The sequence below is a fragment of the Fukomys damarensis genome, unplaced genomic scaffold (assembly GCF_012274545.1).
Source record: "Fukomys damarensis isolate Sample0158 unplaced genomic scaffold, DMR_v1.0_HiC HiC_scaffold_25, whole genome shotgun sequence".
Taxonomy (NCBI): Eukaryota; Metazoa; Chordata; class Mammalia; order Rodentia; family Bathyergidae; genus Fukomys; species Fukomys damarensis.
In genome coordinates, this window is record NW_022900937.1 from 20,187,167 (window position 1) to 20,212,527 (window position 25,361).

The following is a 25,361-nucleotide window of genomic DNA, read 5'->3' on the forward strand; positions in this document are numbered from 1 at the left end:
ATGATAACCAGCCACAGCCCAACACCACAAGCTTTCCAGCGGCGGTGCAGATTGAGCCAGGCCTGATGGTACCTCTGGCTCTCACAGCCCAGAAGTGGGCCCTGTTGGATCCCCTGTGCAGGTGACTTCAGAAGCCAGTTTGGCAGCCTGTTCCCATGCCACTCATGCTCTGACCGGGTGGAGAATGCTGAGCAGCTGCTCCCTCCCCACTCTTTTTACCCTGGGTTCCTGACTGTAGCTCTGTGAGATCTTTGTAGAGCACTTTTAATTGCTTCCCGCGCTTTTGGATATGTTTTGTTTGTGGACCCAATATCAAAGCGAGGTTTATATGCAGAAAGCTTGGAGTTAATGAAGCTTTTCAAACTGCAAATAAGACCATGTGACTGAAATGGCACAAACTCAGGTGTTTCTTTTCACTGGGCCCATGTCATCTTTCCCTCACTGCAAACCCTTGCCCACCACAAGACCTTCCCTCCGATCCCTTTCTCCTTCAGTAATTAGTTCACTTCACAAACACTTGTGAGTCCCCATTGCTGCTAACAGTGTGGTATGAGAGGCTTCACAGCTTATTGGAAGAGCACTGGCCTGGTAGGCAAAAGACCAAAATCCTGGTACCTCAGTTTAGACATGTGTGATAGGGCGGGGGATTTAGCTCAGTGGCACTGCATCTGTCTAGCCATGTGTGAAGTAGGAAGATGATTGAGAGACAGAAAAACACAGCAGGAGACCCATTCACAGGATCCAACAGTAGGTGGAGTGTGGGCCCTGGCACAGTCTGACTGGGGATCTGGCTATGCAGTTAACTCTTGATCGAGTCTCTCACTGGGTACCCTTTTAATCTTAGGGTGGCTTGCCACATGATCACAAAAGGGCTGCCAGGGATGTCTCTAACCATATGCCTCACAGCCAAGGAGAGAGAAATGGAGATGTTTCAGGCTTTAAGCACAGTTATCAAAGTGGTTGCTTAGAACCAGGTCTGTTCTGACTGAGCCTACATGATGGGGCCAGAACCTGACCAGGAGAGGCTGTGAACCTCAGGCCTGGAGAATGTCAATTCTGCATCAAGCAAAGTTCAGGTTCAAGCTGACTGGCTGAACCCAAGTTAACTGCACCAGTACCACAGCAGGAGACTGTGTGGTGACCGGGAACAGTCAGGCCCATGCCTGGAACTGGGGCTGTCGCCAGTGCCCCTCAAACTTTGGGGTGGGGCAGGGGGAGTGACAAAACTTGGGGTTGAATGAGGATGTAACCCCCTATGTGCTCTGAGTGCTGAGTTCCTTTCCTGCTCACTCTCTGCTTCTGTGCTGACTTGGTGAAGTCACCTCCCTCTAAACAGAGCCGCCTGCCCAGTTCAGGTTGCTGATCCCAACCAGTGTCTGTGCCCCAGGAAGCCCAGATGTGGGCACCACAGGACTCTGGTGTCAGCTACACTGCAAGAGGATTGCTGAGGGCAACCTCCGTACCTGCAGGTTCTGCTCCTTGGCCAGGCACTCAGATGGCACTGAACACATCACTTCTGTTCCATGTTTTCAACCATGCACGTCACAGGTGCTTGTGCAGACCTCAGAAGGTTACAGGGAAAACGTACTTCCTGCCCAATCCGGTACTGCAATTCTCAACTCCCCGAGTGAATCACAGCCTTCCACTCACTGTGCATTCTCCCAGGTATGTGCTAGGCATGTCCCAGGTCATACAAGTGTTATTTGTGTTTGTGTGTGAGTGTGTTCATGATCAAATATACCTTCTATACACAGGAGTTGTGCCATAAACATGTTTGTTGAGTAAATACATGAATGCCTAGAATCAGCTGGGGGTCTGTGGACAGGTAAATAGATGAAGGCCACTTCTACCTATCCCCTCCATGACCGTTGGTCAGCAAGAACTTGCACAAGCTACTTTAATAGGGAGATTTGAACATGAGAATGATGGACCAGAAAGACAAGTGGCCACTGAGGACATACAGAGATAGGAAATGCAACAAGAAGCTGTCTCCGCCTTGGCACAAGAAGAGGTGGTGTTACTGGAACTTGTAAGTTTGCAGAAGAGACTGCAGAGCTGGGAGCTAAACTCAGAGGTTGGGGAGCGGGCAGTGCTGGCAGGAGGGAGCTTGGCAGGGGCAACAGCCAAGGCCCAGGGGTTCACAGGAGGACACAAAGTAGAGGGACGCAGGGTGGCTCCAGAACTGCCCCCAAGGGTGGGTGGTGGCCACGTGCTTCTGTTCCCCCAAAGCCTCTGTGCACATTGGAGGCAAGCACCCCTCTGGGCGGAGCAGGCCCGCATCAGGCGCAAACGGAGGAAGATGCTGGCAAAGATGCTGGCAAAGATGCTACCAGGCCGGCAGAGGATGAGGGTGGGGTTTGAGCCTGGCTGTCCTCTTGCACAGGCAAGTGTGGGGACCCTGCATCAATTCGGCTACAGGTACATCGAGCATTCTGTGTTGAGTGGGCATGCGTGCTACACACACATGCGCGCGCGCACACACACACACATACACACACACACACACACAAGCGCGGTTCTTACAATTCGTGACCACAGAAAAACAAATAGAGATGGTTTGCTCTGAACACACAAGGGAGCTGGCCATGCTGTTGTCCCGCCATTTGCTGCCCTCTGGGGACAGTGCTTAGGTGGTGGCCTGTGTCCCATCTCCACATCAGGACCAGAGTCTGGCTGTACAGAGATGCACCTGCAGGCAGTGGCAGTCAGCTTGGTGAATGGGGACAGAGTAGGGGCAGAGTCCCGCAGTTTCAGGCAGGAGGCTCTTGAGAAACTTGAAGGGCTCCTTGAGAATTCTTCAGAATGGGTTCTCAGCTGGGATGTGGTCTCGGAGTGATCTGGTGATACTGCCAACAACAGTAACAACAGCTATTTTAGATTAGGTTCTCTGGACTCAGCTGGAGGTGGTTTGAGCAGCTGGGACACCCATGGGAGATGTCCCCTCAAGGAAGAGAGGAGGCAGGGTGGCCCGAGGGACACGGTGTCCAGTACCACAGCTTCAGCAAGGCCCCAGTGAGTCCCATCCTGGGCTCTGGAATTAGGAGACTTTCAGAGTGGTCTCCTACCCAGGTACCAAGGCTGGGCCAGGAACCCACACATCTACCATGCCGCAGCCTCAGCCCCTTCAGGGGAGGCGTGACCTCAGGATAGGCAGTTTGCTGCAGCCAAAGGCAGTTTCTAGTGGGGCCAGGCTGTGAGCTCCCATCCACGTGGCTGGCGGATGGCATGTCAGCCCTGAAGACAGATGGAGGCAGTACACCATGCCTCAACTCCCATGGTGAAAATGAAGACCAGGGTGACAACAGCTAGCACCCACTGGTCACCTGCACTGAGCTAGATGCTCTGCCCACAACTGGGTCCTCCCCAGGTCTTCCCATCCCAGTGACTAGTGCTGACATCCAACCCTGTTGCTGCAAACAGAAGCCCGGGGGTTGCTCTCGAGCCTTCTTTTTCTCTGCTTCCCACATTGCAATCCATCAGTAGGATTTACTGGCTCCATGTCCAAAATCCTGAATCTTTCTCCTTCTTTCCACCCTACCGCCATCTCTAGCCAAGCCAGCAGGTCTGCCCTGGCTGACGGTCACAGCCTCTGAACTCTCATCCTGGTTGTCCTGCCTGCTGCTCTCCAGCCCACAGCCACAGTGACCTCTGGTATTCTAAGCAAAGCTCTTTAATCGCTTCTTGTTGCACCCAAAGGTCATGTCCCCTCTCCTCACTACGAGGACAAGTCCCCATAGTGTGATCAGCCCTGACTCCTCTGAGCTCCTCTTCCCTGCTGGCTATGTCCCCGCTGCACTGCATCTCTCTCCACCTCTTGAACAGATCGCGATCATGCTTGCCCACGTGGCTTTGCCTGGCATGACCCCCCTGGAGCCTGCCATGGCAGATCCACTCAAGCCCCAGCTTGTGGCCACTTTCCCAGTGAGGCCTGCCCTGCCCCGTTTAGCTCAGTTCTCATGAGGACATCAGTTCAAGCTGGCTTCCAGGCAGGGCCGCCCTCTTGCAGCCTGGGGCTGTGCACAGTCCATCAAAGCTGCCTCTACCCAGCACAGCCTGGCCAGGGGGTCAGTGGTGGAGAAAAGTTTCCACAGTCTGTCTACCCTCAGGGTCCCAGAGCCTGTGAGCCCAGGTTGTCCTGGCTACAGTGCATCCCAGCTGGGTCCTGGGTAGGGGGTACTCGGGAGGGCAGATCTGTGCCCCTGTCCTCTAAGTGAGTTAGTTATGGCACAGAAGAGAGACGACCTCACCACTGAATTTATATTTGCACTGGAAACTGCTTGGCCCTCAGTGGAACAAAGAAGGAAAATTTGGTTACTCGTCTACTGCTCTGGGGCAAGTAGAAACAAAAATGAGGTTGGAAATATTTTTAACATGTGTGTTTTCTTGGGCCATTCAGAGAAAAACAAGTTCTTGCACTATTTGACAGAAACCATCATCCAGTTTATAAGTAGTTGTGGGGTCCTGGCTGGGGTCAAAAATCTGGAGGATTTGAGCTAGGCTTCAGAGGCCCCCAGGGTGAGGTGAGGTTCCTTTTGTCATGGAGAGACAGTGTGGGAGACGGCAGAGGGAAGGGGCCTGGGGACAGTACTCACAGAGGTGCCAGGCTGCTGGAGCTCTATGCTGTGGTGCTGGAATGCAGGGCTCCTAACAGATGGAAATGCAGTCCTCTCTCTAGTACAGTGCTGCTTCTCTGTTCCCACCTTGCCATTTCCTTGCCTAGCTGGGGAGCTCTCAGGAGCTCACATTGCTGCACTGGCCAACACCCTACCTACCTGATGTCTGCTTATCTCCCACAAACACACACCAGTGGCGGCCTCTTGGCTGGAAAGCCTTTTGGCACCTTGGGGCTGCTTTTTGGAACAAGTGCACCCTTGGTGTTTGATGCCTTTGCAAGAGGCGGGAAGCACTGCCCAGGGGGATGAAGGAGTAAAAAGTGGCAAAACAGGGCCTGGCTTCAAAGCAGAGCTTGCGGTGGCTGAGAGCAATTTTGCTGCCTGAGCAAAGTCAGGCTCAGGGCAGAGCAGGAGAGAACACAAGAGCCATCAAGCGAGGTGGGGAAGGAGCTGGCACTTGCTAATTTAAAGTTAATTCTGAATTGCCTTGAAAATCACCATGCACCATCCAGCTCTGCCTTTGATGGCCAAAAGAAAGCAGCTGCTTTTCTTCCTCTTCGGGACCCGCCCCCACCAGCGGTGCAGCAAATTAGGCAGAGCAGCAGTGGAAGTTGCAGTGGGTGTAATTTCTCAGGAAAAGGTCAGGCTAATTGTTGGTTAGGAACTAATAGTGATGGGGTGCACTAGGGGGGGTGGGGCTGCTCCTGCCTGCTCTATCCTGTCCCCATAATTCCTCCTGGCATCTTCAAAGACAACCACCAAGGCGGTTTTGTTACAAGTTGAGGCCCACTACCAGCCTTCCTGTGCTGTGCCAGGCCCTTGGTGGAACCAGACAGCATGAGGCTGGGAAAGTGCCGTTCTTTTGCCCAAGTAGAACTTCCAGAGCAGAGAGCTGGACACATCCTCCGATTCCTGTAGCGTTGCTCTCCCTCTGTGAAGTCCGCAGTGTAGGTCCTGGCTGGGGAGGGTAGGCTCACTTAATTCTCCTATTTCCTTTTTATCTTCAACTCAGTTGCTATATCATGGAGGCTTCCTGGAAGTATACACAGTGCGCATTTCTAGAAAGTCTCCTGTGCATCTTGGGTGAGATTTAACCAGCAATTTGTGGAGCTGACCTGTGCCACTGGGAGCCCTCACAGAGCTATTTCAAATGAGCACCAAGGTGGCAGGATGCCAGCTGTCCAAGAGGAGGGCCAGGAGGTGCTTGGTGCCATGATGGGTGGAAGATGGAAAAGGTGTCATTTCAAAACTGCCAGGGCTCCACTCTTGAGAGAGGTGCAGATTTTAATCTTTGGGCAGATTGTCCTTGTGCTGTGGGAGCTACCCTGGGTTCCATGGAGGGAGCTGGCTTCTGATGTTTTGGGAAACCTGGGAAGTGATCAGAAAGCAGATGTTTAGGGTGGGAGATGGGAGATTAACTTGTTGCCTGTGGCTCTGGTGCCCCTAGGCCTCCCCTTTCTCTCCGCATCTCCCTTCCCTCATGATTTTTTATTGTGCTTTACTCCATATTTGACTGACGTTGGAGACTTGGGATTCCATTCTGACCATTCCTAGGCTTGATGTATCTTTCTGTCCCCTTAGGGTGACACTAGATCACATAGCCCCCAGATGTGAGCTTCCCAGATGGGTGATGACTCATTACTTATGTGTGCCCTGTGGATAGTTTTCTCTGTTATGCAAGTCTGCCAGTTAGAAAAGGGGCATGAAGTTTGCCCCTGATTTTAGCTGATCTCACATTGGTCCAGGCCTTGGAAGGTGTTCACATTAGCCTCAACTCCCTGGCCGAGGTGTTATAGATGGCAGAATGACTCGAATCTTCTTCCTTGCTGGCCAAGATGGAATCTGGGTAGTCCCTAATCCATCCTCTTTTTCCTGGGCCCCTGCCTTGGCCAGATGGGAGGAGGAGGCCATGGGAAGGAAATGGACTCTGCCTGGTTTCCCTATGGGAGACCTTGATTGTTAATGACATCTGTTCTCATGGCTGGTCCAAGACTCTGGCAGGGTGTCATTCTTGGAGCCCTGTTGGCAGTGGTCTTAGTGAAATGCTGTAGGAGACTAACAGCAGATTTGGTTCACCCTCAGCCGGTCCAATTAGAGTGGCTGATCAAGTGGAATACTCAAAGGAAAATTTGCCAGAAGCTAAGATGATAAAATGAGGGGTGAACATCACCGGGAAATTATTCTACCTGGTCTTTTGAGTTTCTGATGAGCAGGGGCAGTGGTCTTTGTTCCAGATGATCATTTTAAGGATGTTGTATTGCAAACAGCCTTGGCAGACAGTATCTCCCACCAAACCCAAGGGCAGGCAAGCCTTGTATTCACTTGAGAAGATGTGCCACTGAGCATGCTGGTGTCATCTGGCCCTTTTTGTGTTACCTTACGGGATTTGGGGCTTGGAGAACCAGCACAAGAAAATGGAACTACTGTACTCTGGCCCTGCTATTTCTGTGCGTAATCAACTCCCCTGTCTCTGACCTAGGAGACTCATCTTCTGCCAGCTTCCGTGAAACTTTGGCAAGCTCATTTGTTAGCTTACGATAGGGTAAAATCTCTGGTACTTCACAGTTCCTGGCCTGGCCTAGAACCCCCTGAGAAAGCGTGTGGATATTATCCACTGCACATATGATGGAAAAATGAAAATGAGAGACTGCAACCTTGACTTTGCCTGATTCTACTGGCTGATTAGCTTGTGGAATGCCGTGCAACACTATCTTCTGCCCAGTGCATGTGTCCAACCCTATGGAAAGATCTGGAAGGCTGACTAGAGAGAGTTGGAGGGACCTCTGGGGTCCCACCACACGGATCTCTACCGTAATCCTCTACAAGATACAACCTCTGACATCCCATCTGCCATGCAGGAGTAATAGCATCACGCCCTTCAGTGGGAGGCTTTAGTGAGGACTCAATCTGGTGTGGCCCGCGAAAGCTATTGTCATTGTCATGTGTTTTCCTCAGTGACTTTGCTGAGCCCACCTTGATTTATCCTTTGTATGGCTTCCTTCTCCTTCTTAACAGCCTATCTATATATAACCTATGTTCTTCTATACTGAAATTGGCCAGTTGACGTGGCACCCCCTCACTGCAGTCTCTGGATGTGCCTCTAATCCAATTAGACTAATTTCAATTTCCTGTATTTAATTACTTTTAATTCAATTAATTTAGAATGCAGTACACAAGGTGATTAATTAGGAAATGTTACAGAGGGATTCAGAAGGTGGGTTGCAGTGTGTGAGTATTTAAATATTATTGTGGCCACATCCATGCATTGTCACTTTACATGAGAGGCCACTGCACCCTTTCACCGCACAACTCTCAGCATCCCTCAGTGGAAGTGAAGAAGAGTCAGTCGACTCTCCTGACCAGCAAGTTGGAACTAAGGCACAGTCTGTGGGCAGCGAGGACAAAGTCTGCCTCTCAGCAGTGATATTTCACTGTGTGATGTTTCTGTGCATGGCAAATAAGCAAACCTTAGGGTTCCCTCTAACTTTTCACACATCTCCCCTTTTCTTTCTTTTCTGCTATCCATATCTATTGAGTACCTGAAGTAAAGAAAGTAGCAATCTTAACAAAGATCTATAGAGTGCTACATGCCAGGCACTGTTCTTGGGAGATTTTGATTAATTCATTTATTTATCATAGGACTTTAATACAGTCAAGTGTCACATCATGGGACACTTGTCATTAGGCAGTTTTGTCACTGTGATCGCCAGAGTGTACTCACAGAGATTAGATCAGCTATGACTAGCTGTCACTGGGTCATATAATCCAGTGGAACTGTCGTTGTATGTGCCATCTGTCATTGACCAAAACATCACCATGCTTAGTGAGGTGCTATTATTTCCATTGTCCAGAGCTAGCTCTGCCAGAGACAACTGCTGTTTATATTATTTCAAAGACACCAGTCAGTGGGGGAACAGATATGATCAAAGCATGTTATACACATATGTGAAAAACCACACCCAAACTCAATATTTTCTAAAGTTAATATGCACTAAAATTAATATGCACTAATCTCTTTTGTTTTTTTTTGTGTTTTGAGACAGGGTCTTGCTATGTAGTTCAGGCTGGGCTTGAACTCACTATGTAGCTCAGGTTGGCCTCAAACTCACTGCAATCCTCCTGCCTCAGCCTCTTGAGTGCTGGGATTACAGGCCTGTGCCCCTGGGCCCAGCAGTTGGTCTAATCTTGTCAGGCAAAAAGATTAAAAGGAGTTTATTGTCTTCTTCCCTGACCACTCCCAGTCTTTTGATAGATAGAAACCTAATAAGAGATTAAAGGCAGCTGGTACTTGTTGAATATTCTGATAAATGTACACACACATACAAATATGTTTTTAAGTCAAGTGTGCCCAGAGTGAATGCTAATTTTGATTTATTTTTAAATTTTTATGAGTACATGTTTTCAAGACACAGTAAATGCATTCATTGTGAGTAATTGGTACATGTACATAACACGCTGTGATTCTTTTTTCCACCCCCACCTTTTTGCCAGCATGAGATTCATTCATTTATCTTTAAAGTCCTTATAAAGTTAATTATCAACTTCATAAAACACATAAGACAGTTACCTTTAGGTCACACTGTTTTGCCTCCTCCATTGTGGAGAGGTAGAAATAACCATAAGAGCTTCTCACAAAGCCCTTGCATAGGCCAGCTCAGCCCCGACATACCTGGTGATTGTTGACTTGGGACCTAGCTGCCACCTGGGGCTTCCTTACAGCTCTGCTGGGGTAGGGATCCTGGCCTTGAAGGTCAGGGTGAGCCACACTGTCTTTTTTTTCCTCTAGGCACTGACTTCAGGTATCCATGGACTCAGAAGTTTTGAGGGGACCCTCTGGTTTGGCCTTTCCTGAGGGCCATGGTTGATGGTACATCATGGTGGGTGTGTGTGTGTGTGTGTGTGTGTGTGTGTGTGTGTGTAACTGGATAGGAAGTCAGCATGCCTTCAGGGACCTAAGGACCTCCCCAAAGGTCCCCACAGTCCCACACATTCCACCATCACTCAGTATCACCCCCTTTGGACCAAGACTTTAATCACAGTGTGCTCTTGGGGGACACAGACCACACTCAAACCATAGCAGTGACTCAAGCAGCAGGTGTGATGCCACTGGGGTGCGGTCGGGGCAGGAGCGCCATCCTGGGAGTGATGCTGGCTTGCCTGTCCTGGCATACTATGTGCACCACCAAAGAACCACGTGGGTCCACCTCCCAGCACGCACTTCCGAGGTCACAGAGAGGCCAGGAAGAATGAGAACCACAGCCAAAGCCTCTGCCTCCCCCACATCTGTGGGGCTTGTTTGAGCTGAAGCCAGAGCTCCTCTTAACACTCTCGCTGCTTGATTTAAGGAAGGTGAGGAGAGTCCAGCCCTGCGGTTTTAAGGCTGGATTCCATTTCTCTTAAAACCGTTGCTGGCCCCAAAAGACCAACTCACAGTCACCCTGTGAAAGCTGATCCGAGTGGAAAATCGAGTTAGGAAATTCTGCCTTCCCCTCCCTCACACCTCAGCAGAGTAAGGGGAAGGTCTGAGGCAGAGTTATGGGGATTTATGGGAATGTGCAGTTGCTGGCTCCTAAATGCTCACTCACTCTTCAGGATGTTGGCAACCCTGCTTCCTATAAATCGTTGCTGGTATTTCTGAGCCTTTCCTTGCCAGCAACGCGGAGGCCTGCAACACCTTTTCCGTGCAGTAGCCTGTGAAAATATTGAAGTTGGGCCCAGAAAAACACCAGCATAGAAAGGGGAAACTTTGATGTTTGCTAGTTATTTTCAGACAACCCTTGCCAAATCTTAATTTTTCTAGTTTACAAGTAAGGGATTCTGACCATCTGTCTGCTGTCAACTGATGTTTGTTTGGATGAAGATTTTATTTTTTCTCCCAATCTAGCACTCCTGTTCTTACAAGTAGTTTATTGGACTTCATAAATGTCAGCTTTTTGCATGCATTTTGTAAGCAGCTTATGACTTAGTATTTAATCAAAATGGAGCAGTCAGCGTCTGTAATCAATCTGAAGCGGAGTAACGAGGGGATGGAAGATCAGAATGTACCAGAGCTGCCGTTTACATCCCCAGCTGTCTCCAGAGGGACGGGTTAGCGCCTACAGGCACAGCAATGGGAGAGGATATGTGTTTCTTGAGCGCCTACTGTGTGCTGTTTTGTGATCATGTTAGTTAGTGATTGCCAAATGAAGACTAATAAACCATCCCCAAGTCGGTGCCTTAAAACAGCCAGCATTTTTTTAGCTCATTGACTTAATGAGTTAGGGGCGAAATCTTTGGGGCCTTTCCTGACTCTTGACCTGGCTGGCGACAGGTGGGTGGTTGGCTGATCTCAGCCAGCCTCGCCTGGGACCCCAGGACCCACATAGATCCACTCCACTTGTTCCTCGGCCTCTGCAGCCTGTCTGGGTACAGGAACACAAACCCACACACGCAGGCCCTGCCCCAAGCTTCTGCGCAGTCCAATTTATTAACATCCCATTAGCCAAAGCAAATAGCAGGCCTGAGCTCTGAAAGAGGGTTGGTGCCTCAGTCTGTGCAGGGCTCCATCATAAAATACCACAAACCAAGTGGCTTACAAGCAACAAAAGTTTATTTCCACAGTTCTCAAGTCTGGGAGAGAAGACCAAGGCACAGGCAGATCTGGTCTCAGGGGAAGGTACACTTCCTGGTTCACAGGCACTTGCTTCTCATTTTGTCCTCACATGGTGGAAGAGACAAGGCAGCTCAGTGAGACTCTTTTATAAGGGCACTAATCCTATCTGTGGGGGCTGAAGGGCCTCCCACAGTCATGGCCCAAGGACGTCCCTAATTCTGCGAATACCATCACATTGGAGGTCACGCTCAGCATATGAATTGTGAAGGGGTGAAAATTTTCGGACCATATCAGAGGAACAGGTCTCCCTATGCTGAGAGGAACTGCAGGCCCAGGCTATGTGGAAGGGGAGGGGGAAAGAAGAGCCAAGGCCCTAGTGCCTCAGTCCATCACAGTAAAGATGGAAATCGCACGAAGGAGGGAACTGCTTTCACCCCAATATCTAAGGAGAAATGCAGAAATTAAATCATTGGCCAGATCTTTCAGCAGTTAGCAATCAAAGGAGGACTCTTCCTTAGCTTTTCTTTTAGGTACTGGGGATTGAACCCTAGGTCTTAAATCAAGCACTCTACCACTGAGCTACATCCCCAGACTTTTTATTTTGTTTTGAGACTGGGTCTAATTAAGTTATCTCGGCTGCCTTGAATTTGTGACCAACAGCCTCTGGAATAGCTGGGATGACTGTTGAGTACCACCACCCATTTCCTGGATTAACCGAACTCTCAAGCTGTTTACTTTTGACCCTCTGAATCTACTTTTCTTTAGGAACTGGTACAGCAAAGCCTTCAATAGGCAGGGCTTCCCCTTATGTGTTAAAAGATGAAGGAACCAGGAGGAGGCAGGCGCAGCTGCCTGGCCGATTGTCCCCACATCTGTCTAGATGCCAGAGTAGCTGGAGGCCTTGGGGGGGGGTCAATTCAGTGCCTCCTGTCCCTCTCCCATGGGGCTTCCAAATGGGTCATGTGGACAGTGAAATTTGGGAGCGGTGGGTGTCAAATCCAACATTTCCTAAAGACTTCAGAATTATGGATTCTGAAGTGTGTCAAGATGCCTTAGATCTGGTCTCCCTCACTCCATTCCTAATGGCATCACGGAAAATGCCCAGGAGCTGGAAGACCATTATTAGCTAAGAGCAGTGGGAGATACAGCGGCTGAAACAGATACAGGGAGACCAGAAGGGCTTGTTTCCTCCTCGATACCAGCTTCTCTGACCTAGAGGTCTAGCTTCATCTTACAGAGACCTGTAAAAATGGCCATAAATGAAGGTCACGAGAGAAATTGGGTGCTTCTAAGAACCAAACCTGCCAGCTTCTCCTGCTCCCACACCTGCTTGCTCTGCCTCCTAATGCTCCTCCCCTTGGCTATTTCCCACCCAGCCACCCCCCTGTGTCCTGTATTCTCTGAGTTTCCCCCAGCCTGCTCCTCAGCTTGACCTCTCTGTGGGCAGCAGGGTATCAGGGAAACAGCCAGCTGACCTAGTCAGCTTCCACTCAGCAGTATCTACTCCTGGGCACTCAGCAAACCGCTGTGCCTCAGTTTTCTCCTCTGTAAAATGGTGGAGAGGACACAGGTCATAGCGTGGCTGCTATAAAAGCCATCCTGTCACACTCAAAATGTCTTGCTCATAGATATTCAATTAATGTTCCTTTGTGGTCCTCTCCCTCCATCTAACCTCCGCATTCCTGTCTATCCTCATCACCGTAGCACTTTCCTAGCCTTTCAATAATTTAACATTAATGGTTTATTACTCAGAGGCTTCCTAATGGGCTGCTATTGACCTTGCAAAGAGCACCTCTTTCACTGTGGGGTTGCCCAGGCCCTGAGGGAAGGGAACGGATGGGGGGAGGTTGTTGGTGGACCTTGTCCTCTGTCCTGGAAGGAGTGGCCCAAGAGCAACTCCTGATGTTGTCACCGCCCTGCCTTTGGGAACCTGCCGGACTCCTGAAACTACAGTTTCTGCGGAATGGGAAGCCTTTGCCCCAAGGGCTCCCTAGTGGTGGAATCTTGGGTGGGAAGTTCCCTGCTCCTTTCTGCTGCTGGTCCTACAGCAAGAGTGAGGGCTCAGGCCAGCTTTAACTCTCGGCAAATCCAATGGTTTCCCCAGAATTGGTCCTGTTGTTGGAGGGTCACTTTCCCAGGAATCTTAATGGGCAATTTCACTTCAGAGAGGGCTCTGTGATAAGAACAAACGCCTTGAGAGACAGGGTGTAGCTCAGAGGCAGAACCTTGCTAGTGTGGGTGAAGCCCTGAGTTCAATCCCCAGCACTGCAAAAAATATAAACAAATGAATGAACAACAACAAAAAAATGCTTTTGGAAAATCCATAGGGATGATTGAGAAGTCACTTCCCATCTCCAGACTTGAATGTTCTCAGAGGAAAAGTTAAGCGTTTAGGCTGTGTGGAACCTAGAATTCCCATGTGCCAGGTACCAGGGAACTCCCTTGCATGGTGCTTGGATTTAATCTTCATCAATACCCAGCTGGCAGAGGGGAACTGGAAGCAGTGGGAGGTTGCCTTCTGGTCATCCATCAGCAGCTGCAGGATGCGGAGGCAACATCAGCAGTCTGTGTCTCAAAGCTGAATGTCCCCTTCCAGATGATAATGTCTCCTGGTGTCTCCATGCTGGTGTTGAATTAATGCAGGTGAAGTGACATATACGAAGTAATGACACAGGGCAGGTGTGAGAGCTCTGATTTCACCTTCTCCCTGTAGAAGGGAGGGACCCAGGCAGGGCTTATAGAAGTCGCAATAGTCACATCCAGTTGGGTAGATGCAGGTCAGCCTGCCCGATGGCCAGCTGCTTTTATTTTTCCTTATGTAGTGCCTTGAGGGATAAAAGCCAGAAGGAAAGGGAATCTAACATTTTTCAGGAACGGTGGGGTGGGGGGCCATGGAGGCTGTAGGAGGAGCCTGACTCACCCTCCTGACTGCCCCAAGCACTAGTGTGCAGATTATGCTGCCCCCGGCTGAGAGGCAGGAGACTTGCTAAAGCCTCTTCCTGGTGACAGAGGGTCAGGACTTGAACTCTGGCCTGTACTACATTGCTCCAGTGCTTTTTTCTGCACTGCCAGCCCAGAAGTGGGGCCCAGGATCCAGGCAGGAGGAGCCACACTTGTGACTGCTGGTTGTAACGGGATGGCCATGGGCAGGGTGCCAAGGCCACCTCTTCAGAGATCAGGGCTGCTTCTGAGTTGGGGCAGGGCAGGCATGGAAGAGGCATTGACCCTTGAAACAGGAGGTGGCTGGGATTTTCCTTGGTGTGCTGGGAAGCCAATAAGAGCCACTGGCTCTCTATACATCCAAGAGGGCCCCGTGGGCCACTTTAGAATGGCAAGGACAGTGACATTGCATCTGTGGGTTTGGGGGCTCATATGCCAGTGGGAGACAGGAAATACCTTGGTCATCTCAGCCTTTATTTAAAAATTCTTGCAGAAGTTGAAGTGATTATTTTCACTTGTTTCCACTTATGTCCTCATGTGCATCTGTGTTTCGCAGGCACCTGCACATGTATGTACACAAACATCCCAGTCTGTAACTGCCACCGCTTTGGGAAGAGCTACTTTGTGGCTTCCTGTTCTCTCTGGATCCCTGTATGTACCCCCCGACCCACACACACCCTGGGGTCTGCGTATCCAGTGAGCACAAGGTTTCAGTGACACAGACTGGAAAGGACCTGGTGTGACAGGCATGCCTCATGCTGGTGACCTGCTCAGTGTACCTTAGCTGCAGCAGTCTAGGGAGTTCCAAGTCCTGCCCAGGGTCCCATGGGAGCTGTTGCCCCTCTACCTGCCTGGTTCAATGCTGGGAAACACATGCTTCTCTCTGGGAGCCCAGCACTCATGCCCCAACCATCTCTGTCACTAGAGTCACCTAAACCCAGATTCCTACACCCACTTCTCCTGTGTGAAGAGACAGAGAAGGATTCTGGAGGAACTAGGTGGGCTGGGAGCTGTCAAGGGCACACATCCAAATGGAATGGATGAATCTAGCTATGACAAGTGGGGTTCTAGTGGATGCCTAGGAGCTTGATCTTTGGCCCATCTTATTCAAACTTTTATTAGTGACTGCATGCTGCCTACTAATAGAATTGCAGATGGAGGGAAAGGACGAACATTTAAAAACTCTCCTAAGCATCACCACCCGCTGTCAATATTTAACATAAATTAGTTCTGTTTCTACTCACAGGATGCTTGCAAGGTAGGCTTTTTCACCCCTTTACAGATCAGGAAATGAAGGCCTGGTGAAGGTCTCTTACCCATGGTCTCACAGCCATCGACGGATCTGATTCCAAAAGTATGGCTACTGATTCACAGTGGGTGCTTAGCTGTCCTGTCCCTCAGGGGCATGAGGGCAGGTGGAGGGACAGATGACACGGAACAGAGGAGAGGCGGGATCCACGCGGGCCTGGGATACACAGCCAGTCACAATGACCACAGGCCAAGAAAGGCACCTCTGCTCCCCTGGGGTTCAGAATACCCCAGACACAGGCAGGATGTGGGGTACCGGGGCCCAAGCCCAAGTGAAAAGGTGTCCGGGTTTTAGTTAACAGGAAGTTTGAGGTGAGTCAACATTGAGTTGCAGCAGCCAACAAAGCTGACGTCACCATCCCCCCATGAGAGGAGATACCTTGCGCAGAGCCGGGAAGCAGTGTCCCCGGGGGAAGTGTTCAGGGAAGCTGGAGCAGCTGTGAGTGCCTTACTCTCCTCACATTGGTCCCACCTCAGGCTTGCTCGTCCTGTCTGAGCAGTGGTGGCCACACAGGTGCCCCGCGTGTTTGGGGAACACATAACACATACAGTGTTGGACTTTTACTGCCACAACCCGCTAGGATCCCTAGGGACTTGGTCTCCACATTCTAAAGCCCCGTTTGTTCCACGGAGCCCCTCTGGTGATCACAGGGAAGTGTAGCACTTTCAGTCTGCACATCGGTCAAAGGTGAAAATCATTGAGGTCCCCTTTACTTCTCATCGTGTGATCATGAATGTCAGTACCTCCCTGGAGCCTACACCTGCAAAACACCTGCTCTCCCGACCTTCAGCCAACGTGCTGCACCGCCTCCCTTGGGTCCTTCCCTGCCTCTGTTCTACATGTGGGCTTCACGTCTACGGCTCCTCCTCTTCCTCCTCTGCTTCATTCTTTAGTTTTCATTCTGCTTTGCTCCTGACCCCAACTCCTCCTGCCGAGGAGAGCTCTGGAATGGACTGAGCAAGCCCGAGGGCTCCTTCTTCTGGCTTCAGCGCCATCCATGGCTATCTACTTCCCCAGGAACTGGGGCAGCCAAGATGCAGCTCTTCTCTGAGATCTGAGTGGAGACATAGAGACAAGGACCAAGTTTTTTGGCAGTGGGTGATAGCGAATGAGGTGATGAGGTGGCACTCTGCAAACCAGTCTTAGCCTCATTGCATCTGCACACACAGCACCATTGGTGATAGAACCTGCCCACAGGCAGAGGCCCTTCTTCATCCATAAGGTCCTGATTTTTTTTTTTAATTACTCTCTAGGGTCTCTCTAAGATGGCCAGGTTGTCCTCAAACTGAAATCCTCCTGTCTCAGCTTCCTCAGTAGCTGGGATCAAGGCACCACAACCAGCTGGTCCCATTATTTTACTCTTCCAGTACTTTGTTGAGCTCTTCTTTGCAGAGTTGACTCTCATTTCCATAACAGAGATCTTATGGGAGATGTCGGACATGGTGGGGGCAGCACACCCTACCTAGTTCATGTGCTCTCTGCATTTCCCAGCCTCACTTGCTGCTCCTTCGGGGTCACGTGGCTCACTCTGACCAATAGGCACAGATCAGGCAGATAAGAGCACTGGCTCCCTCCTCTCCCTTACAGGAGTGGCTCAGGTCTGAGCTCCTTCTGGCCTGCAAAGCAGGGCAGGGTCAGCCACCTCTCCTGGCACCCAGGAGGAGCAAGACATCAGCTTTCCTTCTCATTGCCCCCGAGTCTCAAGGCTGTTGCTGCACCCTGCCTGGCTTCCCTTAACGTGCCGTCCTTCACTGAATGGCAGCTGCTCTGAGCTCCTTCCTGGCTTGAAGGACAAAATTCTCAGGAGCCAAGGGGGCAGCTGACTGACTCTTTCCTCACTGTCCCCAAACAGCCCAGATGGCATTTCTTCTTGGCAACACCTCTCAGGGTTGCCACTCACTCTGCCAGTCTCCATCCCACACAGTCAGGTGTGCACACCGCGGAGTTTGCCAAGAACACATCCTGGTGTCTGCCAAGGAGGACATTCTAGAGAACACGTAGAGGCACAATGGACAGACTGGCCCTAAGCTGGGCACAGGGAGGCTTAATGTCCATGGGTGTTGAGGGCAGGAGCAGGAAGAGGGGATGCCAGCCCTGAATGGGGAGGCTCGGCTTAGAGGAACAGTCTAGAACAGATTATTATTATCACTATTATTATTTTGTCTGGGGATTGACCCCTGAATCTTTGTACTGAGCTACATCTTCTGTCCTTTTTAATTTTTATTTTAATTGCTAAATTGCCCAGGCTTGGCTAGAGCTATCCTCCTGCCTCAGCCTCCTGTAATGCTAGAACCACAGATGTGTACTGCCACATCCAGCATAGACCAGATGCTTTTGAGTTCATTCCCATCCTGAGAGTCCCCAGCACAATGACTGGCACAATCCATATATATTTTTGAAATTCTATGTGTAGATAAATTCTAGTAGCTAATAAAATACAGTGAACCCTCAAGTTGTGACCAGCCTGACATACAAACAACTTGGGTTAATTAGGTTAATGGTAGATTCATCTGCCTCTTGTTATCTATAGCGTGTACCCAAGTAAACATCCAGATCTCAGCTATATTGACTTATAACCAACTTGAGTTGCAACCAGCCCTCTGGAACTGATCCAGTTCAGAAGTCAAGGGTCCATTGTAAAGAACTTAGGAAACCAAATGGCCTGACTTAATGAGCAAATAAGAATTGTCACACTGAAATGACCCTCTCTGAAAGGTATAGAGTCTCATGAGATCAATGATCTAGGCTCCCGTGAGGCTGACAAGCAATGGCGAGTGGTCACAGAGGCATGGAGAGAGCATATCAGTAATTTACACATCAGCCATCAAGAGGGCTGAGCTCAGGGAGGAGTCGGGCCCGAGACAGACTTAAGTCATCACGCCAGTGGTCCCATCAACAGGACACCCTGTGCTTTATCATGTGCTAAGTGCTGTCATGACATCCTGAGCACTTGGGGATGATTATCCACAGGCTTAATATAACATATCATAGATCATCTTGGATCTTTGGACTTGTGGTAGCCTCCAGGGGGAAGAGCGCTACTCCCGGTAGACACCTGGGGAGGGGGATTCAGGGATTTCCCCCAAAATGACACAGAGAGTAAGGGGGACCCAAGACCTGCACCCTGATCTTTTGACTCAGACTGATGGAAGTTAAGAAGAAGAGCACCCCTGCTCTTCTTGGGGCTGGGACTGCCACCACTCACAGGTTGCCAGGTTCCTGAGGAATTCCCCCTTCTTGTGCATGACACAATGTGTGGAAGACTGTCCTGTGGAAAGGACAGATCTGACCATCTTGGGGGCAAAAAGGATTTTCTTGGGACAAGCAAAGAACTGGTAACAGAGAGTCTGGGCAGCATGAATTCTTTATCCAACCCACCATGGGACCTCAGCTTGTCCATCTAAAAATGGGAGGAAAGTTATGAATCTACTATGAAGTAGTTCTGTAGGGGCGCCCCATAAGAAAAGGAGATGAAGATGTTTGGAAAACCTATGAATGCCATTTAGGAATGCATTCAGCTGCAAGTAATATAACAGCCCACCCGAGTGGTTTGGTTAGATGGAATTTTATTTTCCCTGATGTAAGAACTCCAGGGCATAATAATGAGCAGGAGGAAGTGATTTAGTAACACCATTGGGTGTCTTATCCATTCTTCCTTGCCCATTCCTTCCTCATCTGTGCTACCTTGTGAACACAATACGCTGCTTCCTGAAACTTCCTGCTCAAATTCCAAGCAGGAGGATGAAGGAAGGAGGGAGAGCAGGTGGTCACATTGGGAATGTGAACCTTTTCTTAGATACCCAGCAACAGCTGTGATGTTGGCCTGCACTATAAGCAAATGCTCATCCTCCAGCTACACAGAGGCTGGAGAAGGGAACTCTTTCAGTTGCCTGTGCTATAACCTCTGACAAGTCTGGGGTTTTGATGGGAAAAAGGGAGCGCTGCTGGGAGGCTTGGTGGGTTCCAGCCTCAACACAAAGATGGGCCCTGAATCCCTGGGGATGTTTAAAATCCAGCCTCCAGGTTTGAGTGGAAGCAGCACCATGTGTTGGAGACAAAGCTAATCTGCCGGATCCTGTGTCAGACTGGGAAGCAGAGGCAGGTTGAAGACAGAGGTCCTGGAGACCTCTCTGTTCCCTCCATCTGTTCAGGGTCATTAGCCCCACTGGCTGGGCTGCTAGCTGAACTCTGAGGTGCTCATTAATCGCTGCTGTGTTAGAGTTGGTTTCCACCCGAACATGTCTAACCGCAGACTTCCTCTTGACTCCTGGCAACGAGGAGAAAACAAAACCACAGCAGTTTTCATTGCTGAAAAAGACAAAACTGACTCGTTTGTTTAATAAGCCCAGATGGAGGAGGTTTATTTCTGGGAGGAAATGCTAAAGATTTTAGACTGAAGAGTCTTGCCTGGACAGCAAAATTGTCAGATTCTGCAGTGCGGCGCCTGGGTTCTGCAATTTCAAGGCCCTGTGGTCGGTGAGCAGAGACGAGGAGCCCAGGGCTCAGCACTCCGAGGGGCCGAGCAGAACAGCGCTCATGAGGCCAAGGCAGCGACAGGCCTCTTGCCACTTCTGGTTTCAAAGCATCCCGTTTGTGCACTTATTTTTCCTTGCTCTCATTTTCTGTTATTAATTTTAGCTATTGGTTAATTCCCATTTCGTCCTTCCTTCCTTTTTGTTTGTTTGCCTGTTTCCCCCATTTCTTATGATGTGCATTCAGCACCTTTATTTTTAGTCTTTCTTCTTAAGAATGAAGGCATTTCAGGCCCCATCTTTTCCCCCTGAGTCAGGCTTTTCTCAGGGACCCGTAGGTTTTGAAATAAGATGATCCCCTTTTCATCTGTTTCTTGATGGTTTTTAATTTCAGTTTTTATGTTTCCTTTGATCGGTGGGTTATCCAGAAGTGTTTATTAATTTCTAAGTAGTTAAGATTATTTTCAGTCACATTAGTGTTTTCCTTTTTAATTTAAAAATTTAGATTATAGTACGAGATTGTAACCTATGAAGGCTCTATCTTTAAATTTAGAGGAAAATTTCTTGGAATCCAGCCGAGCGTTCCAACTTTACAGGCGTCCTACGGGGAAGGGAGGTCGGGGCTGCTCAGAATCCTGCAGCACAGAATGAGATTCTAACATTTCCTTGTCCAGGTTTCCAACCTGGCTTCCAGCCCTCTCCAGCCAGCATCACAGGCAGAATACAGAATTTTTCTGCGCTTCACTTCCCACCTTTAAAGTGGGAACCTAAGAACATCGACTCCCCAGAACTCTGCCAAGAGTCTACCACACTTCTTGTGGATGAATACCTAGGTGGTGCAGATGCGAGGAAAAAGTCCTCACAGGATACAAAGGTTGCTATTTTTGTTGTTATTTTGTTTTTTCAGAAAAAGGGGAACCTTCACTGTCCATGAAGAGCTTTGCCCTAACTGGGAATTGTGGTTTCTGGTCACTGTGGGGACGGGAAGAAAAGAGGAAATGAGTGCTTAGGGCTGCTGTCCCCACCCTCCAAGGGAGGTACCTGAGCCCTGGAGATGGGGTCACTGGCCCCAGGGAATACAGCGATTCAGGGACAATGCCAGCCTCCAAGCCAGGTTTCAGCCACCTGGTCCCTATGCCTGGCAGCAGCGCTCTGACTCCTCTGTGCCAGAAGAGACAGCTGACGGGGCTCAGTCCCTGTGTAAGCAGAGCAGAGAGCAGCTGGCCAGGTGGCTGCCTTAAAAGACAGCATGGTTCACTTTTGCGACCTGGGCAAGGGGACTGGGAGGGCAGAAAAGCTGCAGAGAGAGGGCTGAGCTGGGCCTGGCTGGATGCTTGGGGTGTTGCTGCTATTTCATTGGCAGAGGAAATTAGACTTGATCTGGAGGAAGGGCCCGCTAAGGTTCCCCTGGGAGCTCTCCATCTGCACCTGCACCCCTCTGGGCCTCCGCCTTGCTGCCCTGGGCCTGGGGTTGACCCTCGCAAAGGCAAGTCCTCCTAGGGACCCTGCCTTTACTTTCCTAGCAGTGAGCAGACTTCAAGGGCAGGACCCCTGTGGGACTGATCCTGGATGTGGCTGCAAGGGAAGGCTCAAGGAAATGGGGTGAGGGGGGACAGTGCTGAGGAATAAGGCCAAAAGAGAGATCATGCCAGTGAAACCAGGCAGCCGACACCTCACAGGGAGCACAACCAGGAGCCATGGAGATCTGGAAGGCCTAGGAGTCTGCACAGAGGCAGGCTGGGGAGGGGAGGGCACCACAGAATTCCTACGTCCCCAGGCCTTTCTTTGTAGGATGCTGGCAGGTTGTGTCCCTGTTTCTGTGAGGGCCGTAGAAGTCCTCGTGTTAAGTGCTTTGCAGCCTTCGTCTCTGCCTTTCTCCTCCCTCTATCCTCCTTCCTTCTAAAACTCACTGTAACTAAGCACCTATTCTAAGAGTGAATAATACAGAGATCACTGTTTATAGGGGGCAGACAGGTGAAAGTAGGTAGGGACAGTGCCCAGCATGGCAGCCTTTGCTGTCACAGAGAGCTTATAGGTTCCATGGGCATAATACAAGGAGGTGATGGGCCACAGTCCTAGGTCTCTGGGGAGCTTCCATAGAAAGGGACACATGGGCTGGAAGAAGGAGCAGGAACAAGGAACAGATTGTCATGGAGAAGACGCACAAAAGTAGGAAGGGGTGAAACCCTTTGGTCCACACAAGGCCATCAGTGAACAGCAGGAGCCCGAGTTCTAGTTGTGGAACTCATGGTGTCTTGCGGAGCTCAGAGTAGTTGGCAGCCTTCCATGGAATGCACAGCCTTCCACGGGATGCACTGGTTTCATCCTGCAGCAGGGATACAGGGTTTGAAGCAGACAATCCAGACATCTAACTCAGGCCCTGGCACTTCATGCTGTGTGACGTTGGGTCACTGAGCCCACTTTTGTCATCTTCAAATTAGAGACCTGGGCATTCCCTTGGAAATCATGTCCTAGGTTGGAGGAGCAGTCAGGAGATGGAGTGGGTGTGTGAAGAGAGGCCAGCCGACACCGAATGTGGCACTGGGGAGACCGAGAGGAGCTCATAGGTCTCTGCTGAGTTTTGAGGGCTAAGTGAGGCTGGGAGGCCAGGTGCACAGAGGAGACCGCTTAGCCTGAGAGGTCTCGAGTTTTCCTGGAGAGCTGGGGGCAGCACTAAAAGGTTTCCTGCAAGCGCAGTGGGGCTCAGCAAGGCTAAGATGGAAGCACTGGAAATGGGCACAGGTGTGGAGGAGAAAACCCAGAGCAGCTCCATGGAACCAAACGCGAAATCTGAACTGGGGGTGAAGAGGCTACGGGAGAAGACGGAGGCCTTGAGCACTGTGTGGGGGAAACTAGACCTTTTTCTCCTGTGTCAGTGGGCCATTAAAAGATGATGATAGGGAGTGGACCAAGGAGGGCAAGTCGCGAGGGTCCCAGATGCTGGCATGCAATGTCAGGTTTGTCTTACAGCACCGAGAGTGACGGTACAAGGTGGACACCAGTGCCTATCCACTGGGCTGCAAGGACAAGCTTTGTCACCCAAGCAAAACAACCACTTGAGGGAAGCACACCTCTGAGGGTGAAAGCTTTGGCTCCACCTTGGAGGAACTAGAACCTGGAACTGCAAAGTCAGGCCTGAGGCTCCTTCCCCTGCCCCCCTCTGCTTCTCTTCCTCTTTCTCACCTCATTTCCCAGGCAGCTTCTCTTATACACGTGGGGCACACAGCTGCCTGCCTCCTGCTCCTACCCTAAATGTGCTTCCGTGGCCATGGCCAGAAGCTCAGTCCCCCTCCAGTGTCCCAGGGGAGCCTGGCCAGCTGAGCCCAGGGGATTGGCTGAGCCCAGGGACTGAGCCCTGTCTCCATAGCCAGCAAAGAGCAGCATGGCACTAGGCCCAACCCTAGCAGGATGCTAGCGGGTAGTCCTCAGAAGAGTGGTTCTAGAGCCATCTGGCCGTTCTCCCCAACCGTGGAGGAGTCTTTCCCTTTTCCCAGTTCCCACATGGCCAGGACAGGACTTCCTAGGGCTCCTCCTAAACCGAGGAGGCCCTGCCATCATTTTCCTATAGAACCATTTCCCTAAATCTCAGAGGTGGCCAGCTGAAGCTGACGGAACAGAAAACAACATCAGCCACTGGGGGGACCATGTGCCCAATCCTGTATATGGCAGCCACCTCCTGGCAGAGTGCTTGTGGCAAAGTGGCCAAGCACGTGGCCTCTCACCTGTGCACCACTCCGGGCAACACCAGCCTCTATGGCTTCCCAGTCAGGATATCAGGCTCAATTTCTTGTCTGGCTAAGCCTCGCTTTTCTCATCTGTGAATTAGGAATAATGAAGGCATGAGGGGAGACTGTGGTCCTTGAGAGTTACTGAGCCACCTGGCCCGGGAAAGTGCTCAGCATGGTGCCTGGGCAAGATCTGTGATCCTTGCAGTTTTATAATTACTTCTGTCTCTGCTCTGTCACCGGCCACAAGGCCTCAGCCCCAGGCTCTTGAGGGTTATTTGTTGGTTTTCAGTGGACAGTGATAGTGTACCTGATATGCTAGCCTGCCTACCTCCCCAATGTACCTCCCACCTGCAAGTGGCCACTTCTGGGATTTAATTTGGGCTCTGGCCCCTCCTATCAATATTCTGTGTGACAGACACCTGACAAGATCTCAGTCCCTCAGACTGCAGCTTGGGCCCACCTTTTTTATTGCAGCTTTGCCATGGACCCGGAAGGGACTCATCTGACCCTTCTGCAGGGCTCAGCAGAGTCTTGCATTGCAAAGTGGTCCAACGTGCACCTCCAGCACTGGGACGTTGGCCTCAGTTTCCTCATGTGTCAAATGGGATAATATAAATACTATTATCTTCACAAGGTTTTTGAACGAAAGAAAATGAGTTAATACTTGCAAAGCACTGATAATCCTGCCTGGGAAATGCTGGCAATTTCTGTAAAATAATCTTCAAAAACGTGGATGTTAATGGCTGTATCAACTTCTATTGTGTGGGTAGATCATCATGTATTCAACCAAACCCCTGTTGTTGAGCATTCCAGCTGTTTCTAATTCTTCACTATTATAAATAATGCTGCAGTGAACATCTTATACATAAATCTTTCTGTTTATCTCTGATTACTTCCAAAATTGCTTGTCTTAGAACAAAGATGTGTCCCTCAGACTTTTCGACAATGCCCTTTGAAATAAAAGTAAAGCCTCTTTCCCATCAGAGAAAGGAACATATGGACTCTGTTAGCCAAGACGTGCCTCAGGAGGAAGGTAGAAATATGTTCAAGATGGGACTGGGTCTGAAGCGGGATATCTGACATAGAGCCAGTTATGAACTCCCTCCTCTCTCCCTTCCTGGAGGAAGGGTAGTATCTCAATCCTCAGGGACCACCGATTTCTTTCTCCGAGGCAATTCCAAGGGGCTTTGATGTTCCTGGTGTTGGAAAGGCAACAAAGACAGAGCAATAAATGAAGCAATAATTCTGTGCGCCTGTAACACACTCCTCCAGCCAGTAGGGGGAGATATAGCCTGTTTCTGTCAGTGATGGGGACTTGGATTTCTTGATCTGGAGGAAGGACTTCGTTGCCTTAAAACTTTGGCTTACATTTTATATATTTCTCCTGTCTGTTTTTCTTCCTTTCCTCCCACCTTGACACTTTTCAGCATCACTTTGGATTGCCATTTTTTCGCCCATTCATTCTAGAGGAATCCAGCATATGCTTCCTTCCCTTAGGCCAGACATCAAGATTGTTTTCAGACACTTGCCTTAAAGGCTCCACCTCACATACATCAAACACATTAAATATAGTTTTTCCCTATGAAAAATTATAGGAATTATTTTTATAACTTTGCTTTTGAAATTCTTTGGCTACAAGTAATTCATTTGATGTATGGTTGGCTTCGATTCCTCAGCAATTATCAGGGGTACTCAGGAATTCTTGCA

At 50.0% G+C, this 25,361-nt stretch overlaps 1 protein-coding gene across 6 annotated transcripts in view; it reads left to right on the forward strand.

Moving 5' to 3' along the window:
- Positions 1-25,361, forward strand: part of LOC117283381 — a 130,522-nt gene that overhangs the window by 86,454 nt on the left and 18,707 nt on the right. The gene's annotated exons all lie outside the window — the stretch shown is intronic.